The sequence below is a fragment of the Papio anubis genome, chromosome 4, assembly GCF_008728515.1.
Source record: "Papio anubis isolate 15944 chromosome 4, Panubis1.0, whole genome shotgun sequence".
NCBI classification, from domain to species: Eukaryota; Metazoa; Chordata; class Mammalia; order Primates; family Cercopithecidae; genus Papio; species Papio anubis.
Window position 1 is genome coordinate 12,881,702 of NC_044979.1, and position 24,174 is coordinate 12,905,875.

General features: G+C 34.2%; 1 pseudogene across 1 annotated transcript; it reads right to left on the minus strand.

Annotated features, from left to right (window-relative positions):
* Nucleotides 1-7,244: 7,244 nt before the first annotated feature.
* Nucleotides 7,245-21,396, minus strand: LOC101024297 (annotated as a pseudogene). Its single transcript, XR_160469.4, has 2 exons — nucleotides 21,391-21,396; nucleotides 7,245-7,993 (listed from the first exon to the last, which is right to left on the minus strand). The product of XR_160469.4 is annotated as a 60S ribosomal protein L10-like (transcript).
* Nucleotides 21,397-24,174: the final 2,778 nt, after the last annotated feature.

A 24,174-nucleotide genomic window follows, 5' to 3' on the forward strand; every position in this document is an offset into this window, starting at 1 on the left:
TTTATTTACTTTTTAATGATAGCCATTCTGAATGGTGTGAGATGGTATCTCATTGTGGTTTTAATTTGCATTTCTCCAATAGTTTGTGATCTAGAGCATTTTTTCATATACTTTACTGTGTGTATGTCTTCTTTTAAGAAGTGTCTATTCATGTCCTTCACTTATTTTTAATGGGGTTACTTGTTTTTGCATATGAAAGTTTCTTATAGGTTCTAGATAATCAGACTTTTGTCAGATGCATAGTTAACAAATATTGTCTCCCATTCTATAGGTTGTCTGTTTACTCTGTTGATAGTTTCTTTTACTGTGCAGAAGCTCTTTAATTAGGTTCCACTTGCCAATATTTGCTTTTGTTGTAATTGCTTTTGGCATTTTTGTCATAAAATCTTTACCAGGGCCCATGTCTAGAATGATATTTCTTAGATTTTCTTGTATAGTTTTTATAGTTTTAGGTTTTACATTTGAGTCTTTAATCCATCTTGAGTTTATTTTTGTGTATGGCAAAAAGAAGGGGTTCACACTCAATCTTCTGCATATGGCTGGCCAGTTATCCCAGCACCATTTATTGAATAGAAGTTTCTTTCCTTTTTGCTTGTTTTTGTCAACTTTGTTGAAGATCAGATGGTTGTATATCTGTGGTTTTAGTTCTAAGTTCTCTAACCTGTTTCATTGGTCTATGCATCTGTTCTTTTTTACCAGTATCACATTGTTTTGGTTACTGTAGTCTTGTATTGTAGTTTGAAATTGGGAAACCTACCAAGATTGAATCATAAAGAAATTAAAAACCTGAACAAACTAATAACAAGTTATGAGATCAAAGTCAAAATAAAGAGACTCCTAGCAAAGAAAACCCAGAATCCTATGGCTTCACTGCTGAATTTAACCAAATAATGAATACTAATCCTACTTAAACTATTCCAAAAAAATAGAGGAGGAGGGAATATTTCCAAATTCATTCTATGAGTACATTATCACCCTCATACCAAATCCAGGCAAAGACCCATCAAACCAAGACAACTACAGGCCTATATCCCTGATAAAGATTTAAGGAAAAAATTTCAGCAAAATACTAGCAAATTGAATTCAACAACACATTAAGAAGATCACTCATTACAACTTAGTGAGATTTATCCCTGGGATGCTAGGATGATTCAGCATATACAAAGCAATCAGTGTGACACATCTTACCAACAGAATAAAGGACAAATACCATATGATCATTTCAACTGATGCTGAAAAAGCATCTGATAAAATTCAACATCTCATCACAACAAAAATCCTCAAAAAAAAAAAAAGAGTACCAAAAAACTAAACACAATAAAAGCTATATGTGACAGACCCACAGCTAGTATCATACCACTACTGAATAGTAGTGGTAGAAGTAGTATTCAGTAGTGGCAGAAATATTCAGTAGTGGTCGTAGTATTCAGTAGTGGTAGAAATAGTATTCCAGTACTACCAGTCCTGGAAGTCCTAACTAGAGCAATCAGATAAGAGAAAGAAATAAAGGGCATCCAAATTAGAAAGGAAGAAGTCAAATTATCCTTGCTCACAGATTACATAATCTTATATTTGGAAAAAGCTAGACTCCACCAAAAAATATTAGAACTGATAACAAATTCTGTAAAGTCTCAGCATACAAATTCAACATACAAAAATCAGTAACATTTTATATGCCAATAAAGAACAATCTGAAAAAAAATTAAGAAAGTAATCTCATTTGCAATAGTTGCTAATAAAATAAAATACCTAGGAATAAACTTAAGAAATGAAAGATGTCTACAATGAAAACAATAAAGCATTGATTCAAAAACTGATGAAGACACAATAAAATAGAAAGGTATTCCATGTTCATGCATTGGAAGAATCAATATTGTTAAAATGTCTATTCTACCCAAAACAATCTAAAGATATAATGCAATCCTTATCACAATACCAGTGACATTCTTTACAGAAATAGAAAAAATATTGTAAAATTTATGTGAAATCACAGAACACCCAGAATAACCAAAGCTTTCCTAAACAAAAATAATAAAACTGCAGGAAGCACATTATCAGATTGTAAATTATACTACAGAGCTATAGTAAACAAAATGGCATGTTACTGGCATAGACACATACGCATATATCAGTGGAACAGCATAGAGAACCTAGAGACAAATCCATACTTGTAAAATGAACTCATTTTCAATAAAGTTGCCAGGAATATACATTGAGGAAAGAATGGTTTTTTCAATAAATGCTGCTGGAAAATCGGGATATCCATATGCAGAAGAATGAAACTAAGCCATTATCTCTGACTATATACAAATATCCAATCACAATAGATTAAAACTAATGGGTTGAAACAAATGGATTGAAATGGACTGATAGTGAAGACCTCACACTATAAAACCCCTAAAAGAAAACATTGGAGAAACTTGCTAGGACATTGCACTGGGCAAAGATTTCTTGATTAATACCTCACAGGCACAGGCAACCAAAGCAAAAATAGACAAATGAGATAATATCAAGTTTAAAAACTTCTTCGTAACAAAGCAAACAATCAACAGAATGAAAGAAATTTGCAAACCACCACCTGACAAGGTATTATTAATCAGAATATAGAAGGAGCCAAATAACTCTATAGGAAAAAAATCTAATAATCCAATTTAAAAATGGACAAAAGATCTGAATAGACATTTCTCAAAAGAAGACATGCAAATGGCAAACAGGCAAATGAAAATATGCCCAACGTCACTGATAATCAGAGAAATAGAAATCACAACTACAATGTGATATATTTCACATTTCATATTTTAACACGTAGTTAAAATGGCTAAGATCCAAAAGACAGGCAGTAATGAATACTGGTGAGAATGTGGAGAAAAAGGAATCTTTGTGCACTCTTGGTAGGAATGTAAATTAGTGCAACCACTATGGAGAACAGTTTGGAGGTTCCTCAAAAAATTAAATATAGAACTACCAGATCATCTAGCAATCTCACTACTAGATACAAAAAAGAAAGGAAATCAATATATCAAAGAGATAACTTGCACTCCCATGTTTATTGCATTACTAGTCATCATAGCTAGGATTTGTAAACAGCCTAAGTTTTCATCAACAGATGAATAAAGACAATGTGGTCCATATACACAGTGGAGCACTATTCAGCCATAAAAAAGAATTAGATTCTGTCATTTGCAACAACATGAATGGAACAGGAGGTCATTGCATTAAATGAAATAAGCCAGGTACAGAAAGACAAATGTTGTATGTTCTCACTTATTTGTGGGAGCCAAAACAATGGAACTCGTGGACATAGACAGTATCATGATGGTTACCAGAGGCTGGAAGGGGTAGTGAGTTGGGGAATGAGGTTGGTTAATGGGCACAAAAATACAGTTAGACAGAATGAATAAGATCTAGTATTGGATAGCACAACAAGTTGACTAAAGTGAGCAATAATTTATTGTACATTTTTAAATAACTAAAAGTAAAATTGGATTGTTTGTATCACAAAGGATAAATGCTTGGAGAGAAGAAAACTCCATTTACTCTGATGTGATTCAGACACATTGTTTGCCTGTATCAAAATATCTCATGTACCTCATATATATACACCTACTATGTGCATACAAACATTAAAATAAATACTTAAAAATGAGGCAGAGTAAAATTGAGTAAATTCTTATGATTTCAATATGTAGTAAATTTTGCCTTTATTTTTTGAAAATAGGCTACATGAAAATGCAGAAGTTTCTAAATCCCTATAATTGGTCTTTTGATGCTCTGATGCTGAGATTTACAGCCTATACCAGCGATTCTCCATGGAAAGAGAATGCCCTGGGTTCTGCCAGAATTAATAGAGAGGTTTTGTTTTTCTAACTTTACTCACCTGCCCACGAGGCAGTTCAACTGTGAGAGTTACTTTAGGAGCCTAATTATGTACCATTGAATCCTGACTCTTCCACCACGTTTATAGCACTAGTCAAACTGCTTATTTTCTGTAACTTGGGATCTTCAACTGTAAATATTAATCCAAATTAAATCACTGGATGGTTTGGAGGATGAAATAATACAATCCATATAAACTGCTTAGAGCAGTGCTCAACATATTGTAAATCCTGAATAAATGTTAAACAGATATTAGTTACCATATTAATAATTAACTATTATCTACACAGAGCTATACTTACTAATGGAAGTGTTTTATAACATTTAGAAGCACTGAGACAGAAAGAGTTGAAAATTTTAAGTATAAATAAGAAAACTGGGCATGCACTCTCCACAACTCATCAGAGGATGAGTAGGCAAATATGCAAAGCGTGAATTCTTCTCATCCTTACTTGATCCTGCCCTATTGCACCTCCATGTATGTATATTCATGAAGTGATTGTCAATACCATGAAATAGCTAAATGAAGTGGCTGGAAGTCTTTTAGGCAATTCTCTGTAAAGTAAAGTGATATAAATGGCAGAACATTCAGAACGAATTTTGACTAAAGTAACAGGAAGCCAGGAATTAGCAGTGGGAGGAAGAAAACCCACAAGTGCATGGAGTTACTCTAAATAAAAGTCCGTATTTGGACTGTTAATTTTATACATCAACCTGCTGGTTAACATTTCATTTCAGAGGCAGATTTGACCACCACATAAGTAGGCATAAAATGAGAACATAGACATCTCTTTTTAAGTTGAACAAATCTTACTTTAAATATAAGAAAAGAGAAAGTAGCTAACGTGTGGCCTTAGACAAATACTAAACAGCAAAGGAAAGGGAATTACCCACCAATGTGTTTCTAGAATTGTGGCATTAACTCAGAAGGCCCAGAGAAACATCTTGAAATAATCTACTGCTAACCAAAAGGTTATCTGGAGAAAGTTTTAATATCTTTTAAAAGTAGAAAGCTGCTGTAGAAACAGGAGTAGAACAGAACAGGTATAGATAAAGTGGCAAAGAGGTGCATGAACAGGAGACATATTTTTAAATATCATAGAAAAATATATTCATTTGTAATCTGATCAAAGTACTCACTGCAGTTTAAAGAAAATTCATTAAAATTAAAATTTTCAGGGTAAACTGAGCACATTAGTAAAATCCATGCAGAATAATGAGATAAGCTAAAAATCTTAATCAGAAATCAGATTTCTCTGTTGTATACTACAATCTAAGGGACAGAGGAACATTATCTGTAGACTTGTGGTATAAAAAAAGAATTGTAATTTTTATATGCACCTAATTAATACTTCACTTGTGAAGGTAACACCTAAATTTGTAATAGGCATGAACTCCAATAATATGGCATTACAGTGCTTTTTATTAAAAGCAAGTAAGCAAACAGACAAAACTATTGAACACCAACCAACCAAATGGTAAAAAGTCAAATTTCATTTGAAGCTATTTGTAACAACAATGTCCAATTTCTGAAAGTCAATTTATTTCTCTGAAAGTACATTTAGAATAGTGTTCTAAATTTTTAAAATAATATGTACAAACGTAAAATGTATCTAGAAGTATAAAAACAATCTGATACCTTTTGTTGTCCCAGAGGTGGTGTGGCAGTGATATTGTAGTTGTGACTTCTTGGCAAAGATGAATTATATTTCCCGGAATTCTTTTTTCTGCATGTTTCTTGTTAGGGTGGGACACCACAGGCATTTTAGTGTGAAATTTGGAGGGTAGAAGTAGAGCAGCAGTCATTTTTTTAATGCTTGGAAGGTTGGGGTGGGGTCATCAGTGACTCTTGTCATTCTTCCCCATTGTCCCCCATTTGCTGGCTTGCTTTTTGTGGATGTGAGGCAGCAGCCAGGACTGTCACTGCTACACCTTTCCCTGGATCCCCAGTCAGCCTCTCTGATGCTTAGGTCAGGTGCATGTTTAGCCCCTTGATGAAGGAAAGGTTCCAGCTTCTTCTGAAGATCATTCACATCATCAAAGTTAGAGGTTTGAAAACTGAGAGGAGTTTCAGTTTCCCCTTGTGAGTTTCAGCACCTGCAGGTGGCTTCCACGTTGACCTTGCTGATGGCCACTTGACATTTGTTTTCCTTTCTGTCTCACAGACTTAAAACTCTACTGTCAGTCACAAAGTCAACAGCATCACAAGGACTCTTTGACCTTATCCTAAAATTGTGTTGGTCAGACCCCCGCAACAAATATATATTTAACCATATCCCAGTGGTTTTGCTTCTTTGATTGAAAAAAGCCTAATACAGAAGGAAACTAGATGACAGAAGATACAGTTAAGATGTGCCTTTTAAAAATTATAACCTTGAGTACCTTTTGATTTTGAAACCCATATAAGGTATATAGCCAACTTTTATTGAGTGTTTACCATGTGTTTGGCATTGTTCTAAGTTCTCTATATGCCTTTATTCTACTAACAGTAAGACACAGTTATTTAGATTCATTGTTTTAAATGAGGAAACTGTATTTCAGAGAGGCTAAGTAACTTGTTAAGGTTTAGACAGCAAGAAACTACCAGGTTAAACTTCCAACTCAGGTAATTTAGATCACGAACCTAAACCTTTAACTCATTTGCATCTTTCTTAATCACCTCACCTGTTCTTAATCATCTATTTTATAATAGTAACACAGGTTATTTTTACCTACCAGTCATTATACACTTTGAAATTCAAAGTTATCAAAAATATTTCCTTGTGTGTACAAAATTACTAAAAAATTGATAAATCATTTTTGATGTTTCCTTCTTTTTCAACAATATCTGAATTTTAAGATCAGATCTGTTCAGATCTTTTGCCTATTTTAAAATTGGAAATTGTACTTTTTGTTTCCTTACTGTTGAGTTTTAATCATTATTTGTATATTTTGGATACAAGTCTTTTATCAGACAGGTGACTTTCAAATATTTTCCTCATTCTTTGGCTTTTGTTTTGATTATCTTAACAGTGTCTTTCACAAAGCAAATTTTACTTTTAACATAGTTCAACTTATGACTTTTCTCTTTCATGAAAAATGTTTGGTCTTTTATTTTAAAATACGTAGCTAAACCCAGTCTCACCTTTCTTCTATATTTTCTTGCAGAAATTTTCTGATTTTTAAGTTTACATTTGGATCTATAATGCATTTAAAATAATGTTTTGTCTATAATGCATTTAGAATGTTATATCTGTGTTTAGGTTCAATTATTGCATAGACGTGTCTAGTTTTTCGAGCACATTTTCTTGAAAAAACTTTGCCCATTGAATTGCCTTTGATTCTTTGCCAAAAATCAGTCGACTGTTTGTAAGGGTGTATTTTTGAGCTTTTTTTTTTTTTTGGACAGGAAGTAGAATTTATTGGTGGGTATTAAGTGGGGGCAGCATATTGGAAGCCCTCATGAGTGCAGGGCCCGCCATCTGTCCAGAGGACCATGATTGGGGATGTACTTGACCCCACAGCCATCTGGGATGAGCCGCTTTTCAGCCACCATGTCTTCAAATTCATCAGCATTGAACTTGGTGAAGCCCCACTTCTTTGAGATGTGGATCTTCTGGCGGCCAGGAAACTTGAACTTGGCCCTGCGCAGGGCCTCAATCACATGCTCCTTGTTCTGCAGCTTGGTGCGGATGGACATGATAACTTGGCCAATGTGAACCCTGGCCACAGTGCCCTGGGGCTTTCCAAAAGCACCTCCATGCCTGTTTGGAGCCTGTCAGCCCCAGCACAGGACATCTTGTTGATGCGGATGACGTGGAAGGGGTGGAGCCGCACCCGGATATGGAAGCCATCCTTGCCACAACTTTTTACCATGTACTTATTGGCACAAATTCGGGCCCCAGGGCTTCAGAGGACAGCTGCTCATATTCATCTGACACCATGTGGCCACAGAGCGGAAACTCATCCACTTTTGCCTTCTTCCGCCCCAGGTCAAAGATGCGAATCTTGGCATCAGGGACACCTCGGCAGAAGCGAGACTTTGGGTACGGCTTGTTCTTACAATACCGGTAACAACGGGCGGGGCGGCGGCCCATGGCGACACCAGGATCTTCAGTGGCGCGCCCAAGGGAAAGAGCTTGAGCTTTATATTCTATTCCGTTGATCTATGTGTCTATTCTTTGACCAATACCATGCATTCTTGATTACTGTATCTTTATTGCAAGTCTTACAATTAGGCAGTGTGAGCCTCCAAATTCGTTCTTTTCCTTCAAAATGTTCTCGGCTATTGTAGGTTTTCCCCCTTTCAGTGCATATTTTAGAATTAGTTTTTGATATACACAAAATATCTTCTTATGATTTTGACACTAACTGTGTTGAATAAGTAGAATGATTTGGAAAAAATTGACATGTTAGCAGTATTGAGTCTTCCATTCCATGACACAGAATATCTTTACATTTATTTAGATCTTTGATTTCTGTCATCAGAGTTTGTGCATGTAGATATATCCTACATATAGATCCTATATATATAGTGTTAGATTTATCCTGGAGTATTTCATATTTCTGATACATTTATATTTTGTATTGTCTTTAATTTAAATTACTTCATTGTTGGTATATCAAAAAGTAACTGACTTTGTATATTTATCTTGATTCCTATGACATTGCTTTACTTGAACATTAGTTTCACTTCTTTTGTTGGTCTTTGGAGTTTCTGCACAGGAAATCTTGTCATCTCTGGACAATTAAAGTTCGATTTCTTTTTCAATATCTATATGTTTTCATTCCTTTTCTTGTATTTTATCATTAAATAGACTTTCAGTATGAGTTTTGAATAGACGTAAACAAGGTATTTTTGCCCTGTTCCTGAACATGAGGAAAATGTCCAGATTCTTAATACTACATATGTTATTAACTGTATGTTTTTTGTAGATATTCTTTATCAGATTAGGAAATTCTCCTCCTTTGTTGAAAGTTTTATCTTGCATGAATACTGGCTTTTGTCAAAGGATTCTTTCACATGAATTGATCTGATAATATTATCATATTTCTTATTAGCCTGTTGATGTGGTGGATTATTTTAATTTACTTTTGGATGATGAACCAGTCCTATATATCTGAAACGAATTTCACTTGGTGATAAAATTATTTTTATGAATTATTCCATTACATTTGCTAATATTTTGGGCAAGTATGTTGCATCTGTGTTGATGAGAGATATTGGTGTTTAATTTTTCTTTCTTGTAATGTCTTTAATCTGGTTTTGTTATTCAGATAGTGCTGACCTAATAAAATGAGTTAAAAAGTGTTCTCTCTGCTTCCATTTTTTGTTGAGATTTTGGAGGGTTAGTATCATTTTTTTCCTTAAATGGTGGAATTCAAAGGTCATGATGTAATATGGGCCTACTGCTTTCTATTTTGCAAGGCCACTAATTGTGGATTCACTTATGTTCTCAGAGTATACTTTGTATGATTTCTGCTCTTTTAAATTTGGTAAAGTTTGTATTCTGGCATTATGGGGTAGAGTATTCTTTAAATGTAAATTAGATCAAGGTGATTGATAGTGCTTTTCAGATCAATCATATCCTTAGTGGTTTTCTGCCTGTGTGGTCTATCAATTATTAAAAAGAGGTGCTAAAATACAGAATTATAAGAGTGGATTTGTCTATTTGTCTTATTTCAGTTCTGTCTGTACCGATCCTTGTATTTTGATGTTCCATTGTTAGGTGCATAAAGGTTTAAGATTTTTATATTTTCCTGGATAATAGACCTTTCTCTCATTATTTTATGGATCTCCTTATTTCTGATAAGACTTATTCTAAGTCCTTCTTTATCTGAAAATGGTATAGATTTTACCTTTAATTAGCATTCTGATGTATTTTTCTCCATCCTTTTACTTTTAACCTATTTTAACTTTTACATTTAAAGTAGACTGTGCTATTTTCATAGTGTTGTGGATTAAATATTTTGTTTAAGTAAACTGATTTAACTGAAGTAAATATAAACACAAGAAATTTCTGTATGAAATGACAAAAGAGAATTGAGCCTATATTTGGTGGTTTTGTTGATTACTGTGGAAATTAATTTCTTCTTACAACCAATCTAGAAAAAATAATATTCTTCAATTGAAGACTTTTTCCTATTTTAGCAATCTAATTTTCTTCATGTAACTCTTAATTCAAAATTATATTTCCCCACGCTGATGTTAATCCCTTATTCTTACTTTATTATTATTCATATTGCACATTTGACACTAATGTTCAATTCTGTTTTCTTTTGTGATTCTGAATTATATTCTTTTTATTAATTTAAAACTTAATATCTTTTCTTATAATTTTTGTGAGTTTCTGAGCTCATTAATTTGTTGCTTAAAAATGCTACTCTAAAGACTATTCAAGCATTTTTATTAGTATGAAACATAGTTCAATGTATTAAAACTACAAATTTGAATATAGAACATCTAATCTATATATATGATCAAATTTATTGAACTTATTAATTAAACTTATACACATTCAACATGCAGACTTACCATTACAATTAAGCCTTTATAAGATCATTTTATTTTCACACAAGTATAGGAGAAAAATGCAGTTTTTATTTTAATTTTTTTCTTACTGTTCATTTTCTTCCTGAGGAATCCTGCTTTCCCATGTTAGTTTATAATTACCTTTCATATTCCATCTTTTAGTTCTGAGCAAATATTTCTGATGCAAAGTGTCTAAGTGTCTTCATTGTGTACTAGAAACTGAGTTATTGACATTAAGTTAAGGTGCATTTTCAAATGTGTTTTTCATTATTTGAACTCAAGCTATGTCTTATACAAACCATCAGGGGAGGAAAGTTATTCGTGTTCTTGTCCTTACGTGTATTTTTCTCTTAGTTAATTTTTTTTTTTTTGATAGGGTCTCACAGCTGCCCAGACTGAAATGCAGTGGCTTGATCTTGGCTCACTGCAACCTCCACCTCTGGGGCTCAAGTGATCCCCCCACCTCAGCTGGGACCGCCGGCACATGCCACCACACTGGGCTAATGTTTGTACTTTCCTGTGTGTGTGTAGAGATGAGGTTTCACCAGGTTGCTCAGGCTGCTCTGGAAATCCTGACCACTGATTCACGTGCCTTGGCCTCCCAAAGTGCAGGGATTACGAGTGTGAGCCACATGCACAGCGTTTTTTAGTTAAAATGTTGACAAGACATTTTATCCAGATGAATGTTTAAAAAGTTATCACATGTTCTGCAGACATTACTAACCCATTATAACAATCAAAGTATCATTGATCATGATACTTTCCAAAGGGAATTCCACTACCAATAATTTGATGTCAGTATGTGAGATGACTTTTTTGCCTAAACAAAGTGTTTGTTCACTCCCTAATTTAAAAAGTGTAATAATGTTGTAAGCCTACATATCTTTGTGCTTATCCTTCAAAATAGTTATTTTTGTAGTTATGTAATTATCTGTTTTTTTCTCCTTCTGATTAAAAACTTTTAGTCTAATACAGAATATGTTAAAAATATTCACTCCATTGTAACTGCGGTAAAAACTTCATTCCAGATTCAACGAATGAACCATGTATTTGACGGTTACAATGTGTTGGCCATTCTGGTTAACTGCAGGGCTTTAATGATGAAATAAGCATGAGATTTATCCTCAAGGATTTCAAAGTCTCCAAATTAGAACCACATAAAAAGTGGAAAACTGACTTGGGATGGTATGAGAGCAGGGATCCTGGAAAGTAAGTTGCTGTAAAACATAAGAAAATCCATTCCTGAAGCAGAGAATAAGACTTATTCAAATCTATGACCAGTGAGCCTAGCTTAATGCTAACAGCATTAGCATATGGTAACTGAGAGTGCAGGACAGAAAGTCACAGTTTAAATTCCTGCTCGCCCAGCCACTAGTTATATATACCTTGGGAAAGTTAGTTAGCTTTTCTAAGGTAACTGCAGGATTTAAACTTTCATATATGTGTGTGTGTGTGTGTATATATATAGCCAACTGGGTACATATATACATATATGTACATATGTATATATGTTATTTAAATATCTGTCTAAATATCTGTTTACATATATTATATATACATATATGTACATATATATATATGTATCCAGTTGGCTATGTATATACACACACATACATGAAGGTTTAAATCCTGCAGTTACCTTAGAAAAGCTAACTTTCCCAACACATATATAACTACTGTTATATAGTTATATATAGTGTTCCCAATGTATATATAACTAATATATATATCTATATATAGTGACAACATGTTTGTTGTCATGATACTTTCCAAAAGTGAATTCCACTACCAATAATTTGATGTCAGTATGTGAGATGACTTTTTTGCCTAAACAAAATGTTCACTCCCTAATTTAAAAAGTGTAAAAATGTTGTAAGCCTATGTATCTTTGTGCTTATCATATATATATACACACACACACACATATATAGTGACTATATTATATATATATATAGTGACAAAATGTTTGTCTAACTATATTCTGCTTTTCCTGTAGCAAATAATAAGAGAGTTATTGAAATGGAGAAGATTAAAATGGCTATGAAAACCATGATAAAAGTCGGGTAGAGGTGTCAATGAAAGCAGTAATAGATGAGATCTATAAACATATGAGTAACTTTGAAAAAGATAAACTTTTTTATTTTGAAGTAGCAGAAGAGAATAAAGAGAAAGAACAAAACTAATGTGCAGTTTGCATGATTCATTAAGGGAGAAATAGAGCCTCCTTTAAAGGGCATGATTACTGGTTTCATGGCGTTTGACCTGTGCAATCTCACAGGCCCCAATTGAGAAGTTTCCGATCTTGCTTTATTGCTCTGCTGTCAGCATTTAAAAATTCTTAATTTATGAACAATAAAACCTATGTTTTTTTTTTTTATTTTGCAGTAGCCCTGGAAATTTTGTTGCTAGTCCTGAGTGCATCTGTTTTCTTCAAGAAGGTATAAGGGGGGCTATTTTTTAAAGAGAGAAGCATAGAGTTGAAGGATTTTAACAAATATTGTGAATAATAGGTTATTATGTCTCTAATAAAATGTAAATGACTGATTAACGGCAAAGAATTGTTTGAAATTTGGGAAAATGAATCTATGGGTATCTTATTCTTGGCTTCAGAGAATACAGAGATTCTGGGAGCATGGGAGTGGAAGGGAGTTTGAGGGGATAAGACAAGGAGAGAGATTTGATTCAACTATCAAGAATGAAAACAGGAAGTATTTATCCCAAGGCTTCCATCCCCAATTGGTCAAATACTTGTTCTATAGGGCATTAACTTCTCTGAACTTATTCTTGTGCAGCATAGACACAAAGCTCTGGGGTAGAAACAGATTATCAATGATTGGGGCATTAAGTGAGGATCTCCTATGTTGTGAAGCTGTCAAGAGCCAGCAAAAGTTGTTCTTTCCAGCAGTGGCTGAAATAAAAAAGAGATGAGGCTGAGAGGATCTGAAAGAGAGATGAAGATCATCTGAGGTAGCTCAATGACTGATTTCCAGAAATTTTCTGTGAGCCAAGGACCAGAATAGAGAAATTGTGTTGTAAAGATGGCAGTGGTGTGAAACATGCCCAGTGAAAGACTGAGTAGTGCTAGGAAGTTCAGAAATTAAGTTTCCGGAAAGGGTTGAGTGAGTGTAGGAAGTGGACAATGGAGTAGGGGAGAACAAGCATTTGCTTAGTCATGCATTTAAAGAGATTTTGGAGGGAATTCAATACTGAGCTTAAAAACAGACCAGTGATATCTGAAGTGTACAGGAGATGACAGTGAGAAAATTCATGGAAAGGAAGACAAAGAGGGATCTGCCTGGTCCCTTAATATGGAGATTGAAGGTACAGAGAAGGTGACTGGGGCAAACATGGGTTGAATTGTGTCCCATTGTTGAATAATTATATGATATAAATGTCAAATCAGGAGACACAGATGATGATGGTGCATTAATGAACTATCTTTACATGGTTAAGAAGCAAGAAACAGGAGAATCACTTCCTCTTCCATTGCATTGGAGAAAAATATGGCACTTCCATAGAAAGAACTCTTTAAGATTTGGAGTCTTAAGGTTAGCATTAGAATTAGCTTTAAAATGATTGTATAAATGATCAAAATTAAATAACTAGGATACATTTTCAGACAAATCATAAAACTAATCAGAACAATAAACAGAATGAGATGTAATATTCATGATATTATAGGAACACGAAAGCTGTACCGTTAGGCAGTTAGTATACAGGAGAAAGACCTGTAGTTCTTATTAAAGTTGTTTCCAGGAAATTCCTGCCAAAGATTCTAGGATTTATCAACAAGAAGTTTTCAGTTAAGTTTACTTTCCTTAATGCTGAATTTCACTGTGGGTGAAAAGAGGATAAAGGGAGCTAGGGATGGACTACAGGAATTCTCAGCAACATAGGTCTTTCCCTCATCATGGCATCTCTTTAAAGGGATTGGCACACCTTGCCTTGCCCTTCCATCTAATATTTTATCCTTCCTCTTTCTATTTTAATTACCTAACCATATTTAATGAACTTTCAAAAGTTAAATTATGTTTCTTTTATACACACGAGTTATAATAGTGTGGCAGGCCTGGTATTACTAACTCAGGTCTCCATAACAACTGTTTCAGCACTGACTGAATGGTTAAGTTAAACATTAAAAGTTGAAAGAACCAGTGCCCTTATACAAAGGCTGGAATGCAACAAAAGTCCACCAAGAGTTTGCCTAGGCCTTTCCTGGGCCTTGAAACATGACAAGATAATGAAGGAATTCTTAACAGAACCCATTTAGGATTAAATATCTTTTATTGGGGTCCTGAAGAAACTCCCCAGGCCTCCACAAACAAGTTTATTGGGGGTCTGAACGAACTCCCCAAACTTCCAGGATTTAGCGGGAGATAAGATAAGGGTAATCATTCCAGCACCTGTCCCCATTTAGATTAAGTCAATTTACTGAGGCTCCGGTAGGTCTTCCAGTGGGTCCAGGAAGGTCTTCAGGACTCTGATCCTAGTTATAAATTAAAATAAGTTAATCACTTACGTCTTTAGATGAATGCACACTTGCACATAGACACATAGTTTAGAAAGTATATAAGCTCTAGAAAAGCTTTGTAATTTTGAGTTGGTCTGGTGATAATTTCCAGGACTTCTCCCTATAACTGGTTACTGAAATAAAAATTCTATTGAATAGGACACCATATTTAATAAATGGTCCTGGGAATATTAGCTAGCCATATGCAGAAGAATAAAACTGGACTCATACTTCTCACCATATATAAAAATTTACTCAAGATGGATTAAAGACCTAAAGGTAAGACATGAAACTATAAAAATATTAGAAAAAAACAAACAAAAAAACTCTTCTGAATGTTGGCCTAGGTAAAGAATTTGTGACCAACCCCTTAAAAGCAAATGCAACAAAAACAAAAATAGACAAATGAGACTTAATTAAATTTAAAAGCTTCTGCACAGCAAAACAATCAACAAAATGAACAGATAACTTACAGAATGGGGAAAAGGCTTGCAAACTATGGGATTCAACAAAGGGCTAATATCCAGAATCTACTAAAGGAGCTCAGATAGTTTAACAAGAAAACAAACAAATAACCACATTACAAACTGGCAAAGGACATGAACAGACATTTTTTCAAAAGAAGAAATAGAAGCAGCCAACAAACACATGAAAAAAGGCTGAACATCCCTAATCATCAGATAAATGCAAATTAAAACCACACTGAGATACTGTCCTACACCAGCGAGAATGACTATTATTAATAAGTCAAAAAACAACAGATATTGGCAAAGATGCAGAGAAAAGGGAACATTTATATACTGTTGGTGAGAATGCAAATTAATACAATTTGTAAGGAAAACAGTTTGGAGATTTCTCAAAGAACTAATGGTAGAACTATCATTCCATCCAGCAATCACACCGTAGCATATATACTCAAAGGGAAATCAATTATTTTGTCAAAAAGACACCTGCATCCATATGTTTATCACAGTACTATTCACGATAGCAGTCGTGGAATCAAACTAACTGCCCATCAGTGGATGATTGGATTTTTTAAATGTGGTATCTGTATACCATAGAAAGTATTCTATCGATAAGCCATAAAAATAAATGAAATCAGGTCTTTTTCAGCAACATGGATGGAAATGGAAGCCATTATTCTTAGTGAAATGACTCAGAAACAGAAAAAAATTTTAAAAAAGCTATTCTCACTTATAAGTGCGAGCTAAACAATGGGTACACAGACATAAATAGTAGAATAATAGATAATTGAGTCTACAAAGGCAGTTGGGTGCAATGGGGGTAATGGCTGAAAAGTTACCTATTGGCTACAATGTTCACTATTCAAGTGATGGGTACACGAAAAGCCCAGGCTTCTCCATTACACAATATATGCATGTAAGAAATCTACGTTTTTACCCCCAAAATATATAAAAATTTAAAAAATGAAATAATCACAATAAATAAATAAAAATAAGGGAATACATTAATGAATTAGGAAACAGATAAAGCAATCGAGAAAAAAATATGTCAAAAATTGTTCTTCGGAATTTTAGTAAAGTTTATAAATATTTAGTAAGACTGATCAGGAATTAAAGAGAGTAATAGAGATAGATATACAATTTCTCAAAAGCTTGAACAAAGAATAGAACATTACAACAAATCCACCCATCACTAAAAGATAAGTAAGGGGCTGCAATGAAGTGTTTTATTCCAATTAACATGCCACCTTGAATGAAAGACTAATTACGTAAATTACAAAACTGAACAAACTGAAAACAGGAATAAATATAAAATTGGAATATTCTTATATCTGTTAAAGACACTGACCTTTTAATTAAAGCTTTTTCACCAGCAAACTTACAGCCCAGTTGGCTATAAGGCAAACTCTATCAATATTTAAAGGAAGAAATCATACCAATTTCACACAAACTCTTTCAGAAAACAGAAGAGGCCAGATCCCTTTCCAAGTCATTCCACATGCCTCATTATTCTGATACTAAAGGCTGACAAAAACATTAAAAAATAAGAAAAATTATAGAATCATTATCTTTTTGAACATAGGTACACATATCCTGTACATACTGGCAAATCAAATTCAACATCATTTAAATGCCATATATAAAAACCCTACCTAGAATGCAACGTTGGTTCAGCAGTTGAAAATTAACAGCATAACAGGACAATGTAGAAATATCATATACTCCTTGCAATACATGAAGAATAGGCATTTGAAGATTCTGACACAAATCGTTAAAAAGATCTTAGCAAATAAAGAATAGAAGAACATTTCCTTAATCTGTTATAGGGTATATGTTAAAAACCCACAACTGAAGTACAACATAATGTGAAAACATTGAATGTCTTCCTCTAAGACAGGGAAGAAGGCAACTAAATGCTCTTTCACCATTTCTATTCCAGATTGTACTGGAAATTCTAGCCAGGCACAATACAATGAGAAAAAGAAATACAAGACGTAAATTATAAAGTAAAATGAAAAACTCATTATTTGAAAATTGCATAATTATATGAGAGACAATCTTTTAAAATCTATATGAAATATTGTTATCAGTTGAATTATGTCTCCTAAAATTATGTTGAAGACTTAATTCCCAGTACCACGAAATGTGAACTTATTGGAGAATAGACTCATTGCAGATTAATTAGATAAGATGAAGCTGTATTTTGTGGAAGGAAGCTGAGCCCCTAATGCAATATGATTGGTATCCTTCTAAAAACAGAAAATTTGGACACAGTGAGAATATCATGTGAAGTTTTAGTTACACAGCCACAACCCAAAAAGCTACCAGATACTAAGAGAAAGGCCTGGAACAGATCCTTCCCTAATGATTTTGGAGGGATCACAGCCCTGCCAACACCTTTTAATATCAGACTTCTTCTACCCCCAAAACTGTGAGACAATAAATTTTTCTGTTGAAGTCACTCAGTTTGTAGTATGTTGTTATAGCAGCCCTAAAAAACTACACAAATTATAGCTCCTAGAGCCGGTAAGTGACTTTAGGTTATGGGAAACAAAGACAATATAAACAGTTTTCTATATAGTAACAATAAATAATTGCAAAATAAATTTAAAATATCATTTATAATAGCATCAACAAACATCAATTGCCTATAAATAAATCTTACAAAAGATACAGAACTGTTCACTAAAACCAATGAAACAGGTTGAGATGAATTTTAAAAGACCTGGAGTGGTAAAGACTTACACCACATACAAATTTTTGTAAATACAATGTTGTTAAGATACTGATTTTTCCCTAAATTGATACATACATTAAGTATCATCACAACGAAAATCTCAGGAGCTTTTTGAATAAATTGTCAAGCTGCTTCTAACATTTTTATGAAAATGCAAAGATATCAAATATCTAAAATAATATCTTACGAGAGCAACAAATGAAAATGCAAAGATATCAAATAGCTAAAATAATATCTTATGAGAGCAACAAATGTTTAAGGCTAGCCGTCTTTCATCCTAAAAATTTATGTAATGCTACAGTCCTTGAGACAGTGTGGAATGAATGAAAAGACAGGAAAATATCCAGAATGAAGGATCCCAAAATAGAGTCATTACAATGAAAACAAACAAACAAACAAACAAACAAAAAGCAAACCCACTCAGTTGCTAGTAATCTTGGCTTAAATCAATGTTTCCCCCAAAATGCTCCACAGAACACTACTCTGTGGGATGCTATTACATTCTAATAGTATTTTTAAATCTGTGAGCAAATGACTTTGGGGAACTGGGATTATAAACAAGCAAAAGCCATAGGTTTTCTTGCTGCAGGGGTTCAGAGGCACTTTAATATGTAAATGAACGATGAAAATTTCTAAAGAATATGCACTTTCCCAAAGTTGTTTGACTTTAAAACTGTTCCTGTTAGCATATCCCACCGAAGACTACTCCAAGGAAAATACTTTGAGAAACAATGAACTGGAGTTATTAAATATACGTAAACTACTAAAAAATTATAAAACAAGGCATAACATTTAAGATAAAACTTGTTAATAAAGATACCATAATCCACTTACAGAAACAGAAATGATTGATACATTTTGAATAACTGAGATTGCACTTAGGAGCCTTTCCAAATATCCAAAAAGAAAAAAAATATGATATGGGTGAGAATTTTCTATTGTAGATATTGTGCCTAAAACGTGTTATTACTTACCCTTTCTTACTTCTATAGGTTAAATACTAAAATAAAATGGAACTTGTTGATAGTATTGATGTTTGGTGTTGGATGAGGCAAAAAAGTAGGCACTATCTTACATTTGACAATTATATTAGAGATGACTTTTTAATTAACATAGTAATTGTTTGTCTATCTAAATTTTAATATAATTGGTTGAAAGATTATTTAAATCATAAACTATTTTTGGATGTGTTAACTTAACAGTGTTCACTACCTTATGCTATAAGATATTTGATTAAGAAATATTGTTTAATGTAATGTGAACAAAATGTGCTTGATCAAGTGTGTTTATTTGGTAAATACCAAATCATATTTTTTGTCCAGAAGATGAACCAATTGCATATCATTTTCATTCAGATGGTTGAAAAGAAATATTACTGAAAATTCATGGTATATTTAATACCTCTTACTTTCAAAATTAGGAATAATAAAATTACTAAAATTATTTTAATATCTATGCTAGTAAATATTTTGTACCCATTATGAATTTCAGAGTTTTACAAACCATCTATTCTCTTTTAGAAGAACTTTTAGACATGTATTGTAAGCATTTCCCACTCATGCCCATTATTAGAAGTTCAAGAATGACAGACTAATAACTAATCAGGCTAATAAGATCTTTTTAGTGTGATTAGTGCAATGTTCTAAAATTGCATTGTGGTAATTGAGTGTAGAATTATAAACAGAAATATACAAAACAAGTTTTAAATTGAATAAATAAAATGGAAGATTTTATGGCATGCGTAGATTGTAGCCCATATAGTTGTTTTTAAAAAGTAAACCAGGCCAGGCATGGCGCCTCATGCCTGTAATCCCAGCACTTTGGGAAGCCAAGGTGGGTGGATCACCTGAGGGCAGGAGTTCGAGACCAGCCTGGCCAACATGGTGAAATCCCGTCTCTACTAAAAATACAAAAAATTAGCCAGGTGTGATGGCAGGTGCCTGTAATCCCAGCTACTTGGGAGGCTGGGTCAGGAGAATCGCTTGAACCCAGGAGGATGAGGTTCTGTGAATTGAGATCATGCCAGCATACTCCTATCTGGAGGACAAGGGCAAGACTTTGCCTCAAAAACAACAACAAAAAGCAGAAGAAGAAAGAAGACGAAGAAGAAGGAGAAGGAGAAGGAGAAGGAGAAGGAGAAAAGGAAGGAAGGAAGGAAGAAGGAAGAAGAAACAGTAAACCAATCAGGCATCATCTGACTGGAAATAAATCCTAACCCCCAAAGTGATGGTATTAGGACATGGGGACTTTGAGTGGTAATCAAGTCATAAGGGTGAAACCTTCATGGGTAGGTTAGAGCCATTATAAAAAGACACCAGACAGATTGCTTCTTCCCTATCTTCTCCCCAACATATGAAGACACAGCAAGAAGACATTTATTTGCAACCAAGGAAGATTACCCTCACTGGACACCAGATCTGGTGGTGCCTTGATCTAACTTGATACTCAAGAACTATGAGAAATAAATGTTTCTATGTCTACGGACTATAGTATTATTACAGCAGCCAGACCTGATGAAAACAAATATGTTCTTAAGATGCTTTTAAGGAACAAATCCGGGGGTGATGTCAGCAAGATGGCCAACTAGAAGCTCTTAGCACTTTTTCTCCTGGCAAAACAAAACAAAACTACACACACATACCCACATAAAATGAATAAACAACTACATTTTTGCCAAAATAACTGGAGGAGAGCTCTGGAGACTAGCAAAGAAGCAACAGAAATTTGTAGAGCACAGAAACTCAGGATGGCTCCATAGGGAGGGGACAGAAACAGGTTGCTTTTGCCACCCTAACCCCCAGTTGGGATCAGCTCAGAACTAGGAGACACTTCTTTCTACAGTGAAAAGGTAAGCAACAGAACACTGGCAGCCCCCATCACTACTGTGGACTGCTACAGTAGTCACCAGTGAAGACTCCCACAGTCCTTGCAGGCTCCGAGCCCAATTGAGGGAGCACCTCAGAGTTCACATGCTGAGCTGTGAAAAAAGAAAAGCCTATGCTGTGCCATCTTGCCATTCCTGGGCACTTGCTGCTGCTGCATCTGGCCTCAGAGCCTTGGCTACTGCCATGTTCCACCATCCCAGGACCCAGAGTCACCATTAAATGGTAACCTCACTTCCCTCCCCCATCCCCTAGAACCTGAGCTGCCACTGTGCTCTGTTGACCCTGAGTCCTGAATTGCAGCTGTGCCCTCTTCTTGAGGCCCAACCCTTTAGAGCACCTGTTCTTTCCCAGAGCTATGCCAGTGCTGTTCCATGACCCCCATATAAGAATCACAGCTACATTTCAACCCCCTTGTACTTAAGCTGCTGGGGTATGTTCCAGAGCAACACACTCTAGGTTAGGGGAGAAATTGCATCCACTCAGACTTTGAAAAGTGAACTCACCCTCAAGTCTCAGACACCACAATAGTTTCACAAGCCTGTAAACCCAGAAGCCTGGCTCTACAGCTGCTCCAAACACGTGTGCCCTGGAATCCAGTGCCGTTGCAGCTGCCTGTGGGCTGTAGACCCAAGGGAGATTCCCTCAGCTGAAGGAATTCAATACCACTAGACATTTCCCATACCAAAATCTGAAGAAGGTTCTTCGAGCAGAATTGAAAAAATGATAATTACTATTGTAAACACATATGAAAGTACAAAACTGATTGGTGCAGGTAAATACGTAGTCAAAACAAGAATACTACAATACTGTAATGGTGGTGTATAAATCTCACACATTTCTATTATGAAAGATAAAATTCAAAATGGTCAAAAATTACTAAAACTAAAATAAGCTGTTAAGGAACACACAATATAAAATACGTAAATTATGACATCAAAAGCATAAATTGTGAGGGGGAGGGTGAAAATCTAAAAATTTTGTGTTCAGCAGAAGTTATTATCAGTTTAAAATAGTTGACTGTAACTATAAGATATTTAATGTAGGTCTCATGGTAACTACAAAACCAAAAACTACAGCAGATATACAAATGAAAAAGAAGAAGGAATCAAAGCTTAGCACTACAAAAAAAAAAAGCCCAATAACAAAGGTTGGCAAGAGAGGACAAAAGAAACAAAGGGCCTACAAAATTCTCATAAAACAAATAACAAAATGGTAGCAGTAAGTCCTATTCATCAACAATAACCATAGATAGATTAAAAAACTAAATGGATAAAACCTAATGAATTAAACCTATTTAACCTAAATAGATTAAATTCACCAATCGGAAGATGTAGAATGGCTAAATGGATTACAAAACAAGAGTCACCTAAATGCTGCTTACAAGAGGTCTACTTAAGCTTTAAGGGCATACATAGGTTGAAAGTAAAGGCATGATAGAAGATATCCTATGCAAACAGTAATCAAAAGAGACCAAGGGTCGCTATGCTTATATGTGCTAAAACAGATCTCAGGACAAAAAACTGTCACAGGAGACAAATAAGGTTAATATTTAATAATGAAGGAGTCAATTAATCAAGAAGAAATAACTATTATAAACATATCTGCACCTGACATAGCAGCACCTAAATATGTAAAGCAAATATTAATGAACATGAAGAGAGAAGTGAATGGCAATACAATAACAGTAGAGGACTTCAATATCCCACTTTCAGCAAGAAATAGATCGACTATGCAAAATAATTAATGAGGAAAATTTGGACTTGAGTTACACTTTTGACTAAAGGGACCAAAAGGCATATGTAGAACTTACCATCCAATAGAAGCAGAATACACATTTTTCTCTAATGCATATGAAACATTCTCCAAGATAGACCTTATATTAGGTTACAAAACAAGTCAAAACTTTAAAGAAGGTTGAAATCATATCTAGTATTATTTTAAACCACAATGGTGTGAAACTAGAAATCAATAATAGGAGAAATTTTGAAGAATGTAGAAATATGTGAAATTTAAAGAACATGCTCCTAAATAACCAATGAGTAAAAAAAATCAAAAGGGATATTAAAACAATATTTTGCGGCAAAATGGCAATGGAAACACAACACATCAAAACCAATTCAACACAGCAAAATCAGTTCTAAAATGAAAGTTTAGAGTGACAAATTTGTACTTGAAAAGTGAAACAGACCTCAAATAAACACTCTAACTTACAACTAAAAAAAGAAGAAAAAGAACAGCAAACAGAACCTAAAATTAGCAGAAGGAAGAAAATAATACAAATCATAATGGAAATAAATTGTATAGAAAACAGAAAAATCCAAAGGAAGCAATAAAACTGTTCTTTGGAAAAAAAATTAAAATGACAAACCCTTAGCTAGTCTGAGAAAAAAAGAAAGAGTCCAATAAATAAAATAAAGAATGAAAGTCAGAAAATTATTTATTGATTCATTGCACTGGGAAGAAGTAGGCTGAACAGACCAATAAATACAGAGATTGAAAAGAACAACCAAAAACCTCCCAACAAGAAAAGCTCAGAAACAGATGGCTTTACAGCTGAATTCTACCAAACATTTAAGGACAATTGATGCCAATACTTCTTAAACTCTTCCGAAAAATAGAGATAGAGGGAACACTTCCAAACATTTTATGAGGCCAGCATCACCTTGATACCTAAGTCAGACATATATCACAGGAAAAGATATGTGTCATACAGGCCAATCTCTTCAATGGACATTGATGCAAAAATTCTCAAAAAAGTATTAGCAAATCGAATCGAAGAACATATCAAAAAGATTATACATCATGATCAAGTGGGATTTATTTTGGCATGCAAGGCTGGTTTAACATATGCAAATCAATTAATGTTACGCATCACATTAGCAGAATGAAAAGATAAAAACCACATTATTATCTCAATTGGCATGGAAAAAGCGTTTGAAAAAGTCCAACATTCTTTCTTGATAAAATCTCTAAACAGTTTTGGAATAGAAAGAAAGCTTCTTTACAAAACAAGGGTCACTTAGGAGAAACTCACAGCTAATTTTATAATCAAAAGGGAAAAGCTGACAGCTTTTTCACTAAGATCTGGTACAAGGCAAGGATGTTCATTTTTGCCACTTCTGTTCAGCATAGTACCAGAAATTATAGCAAGAGCAGTCAGAAAAGAAAAAAAAAAAGAAAATAAATAACAG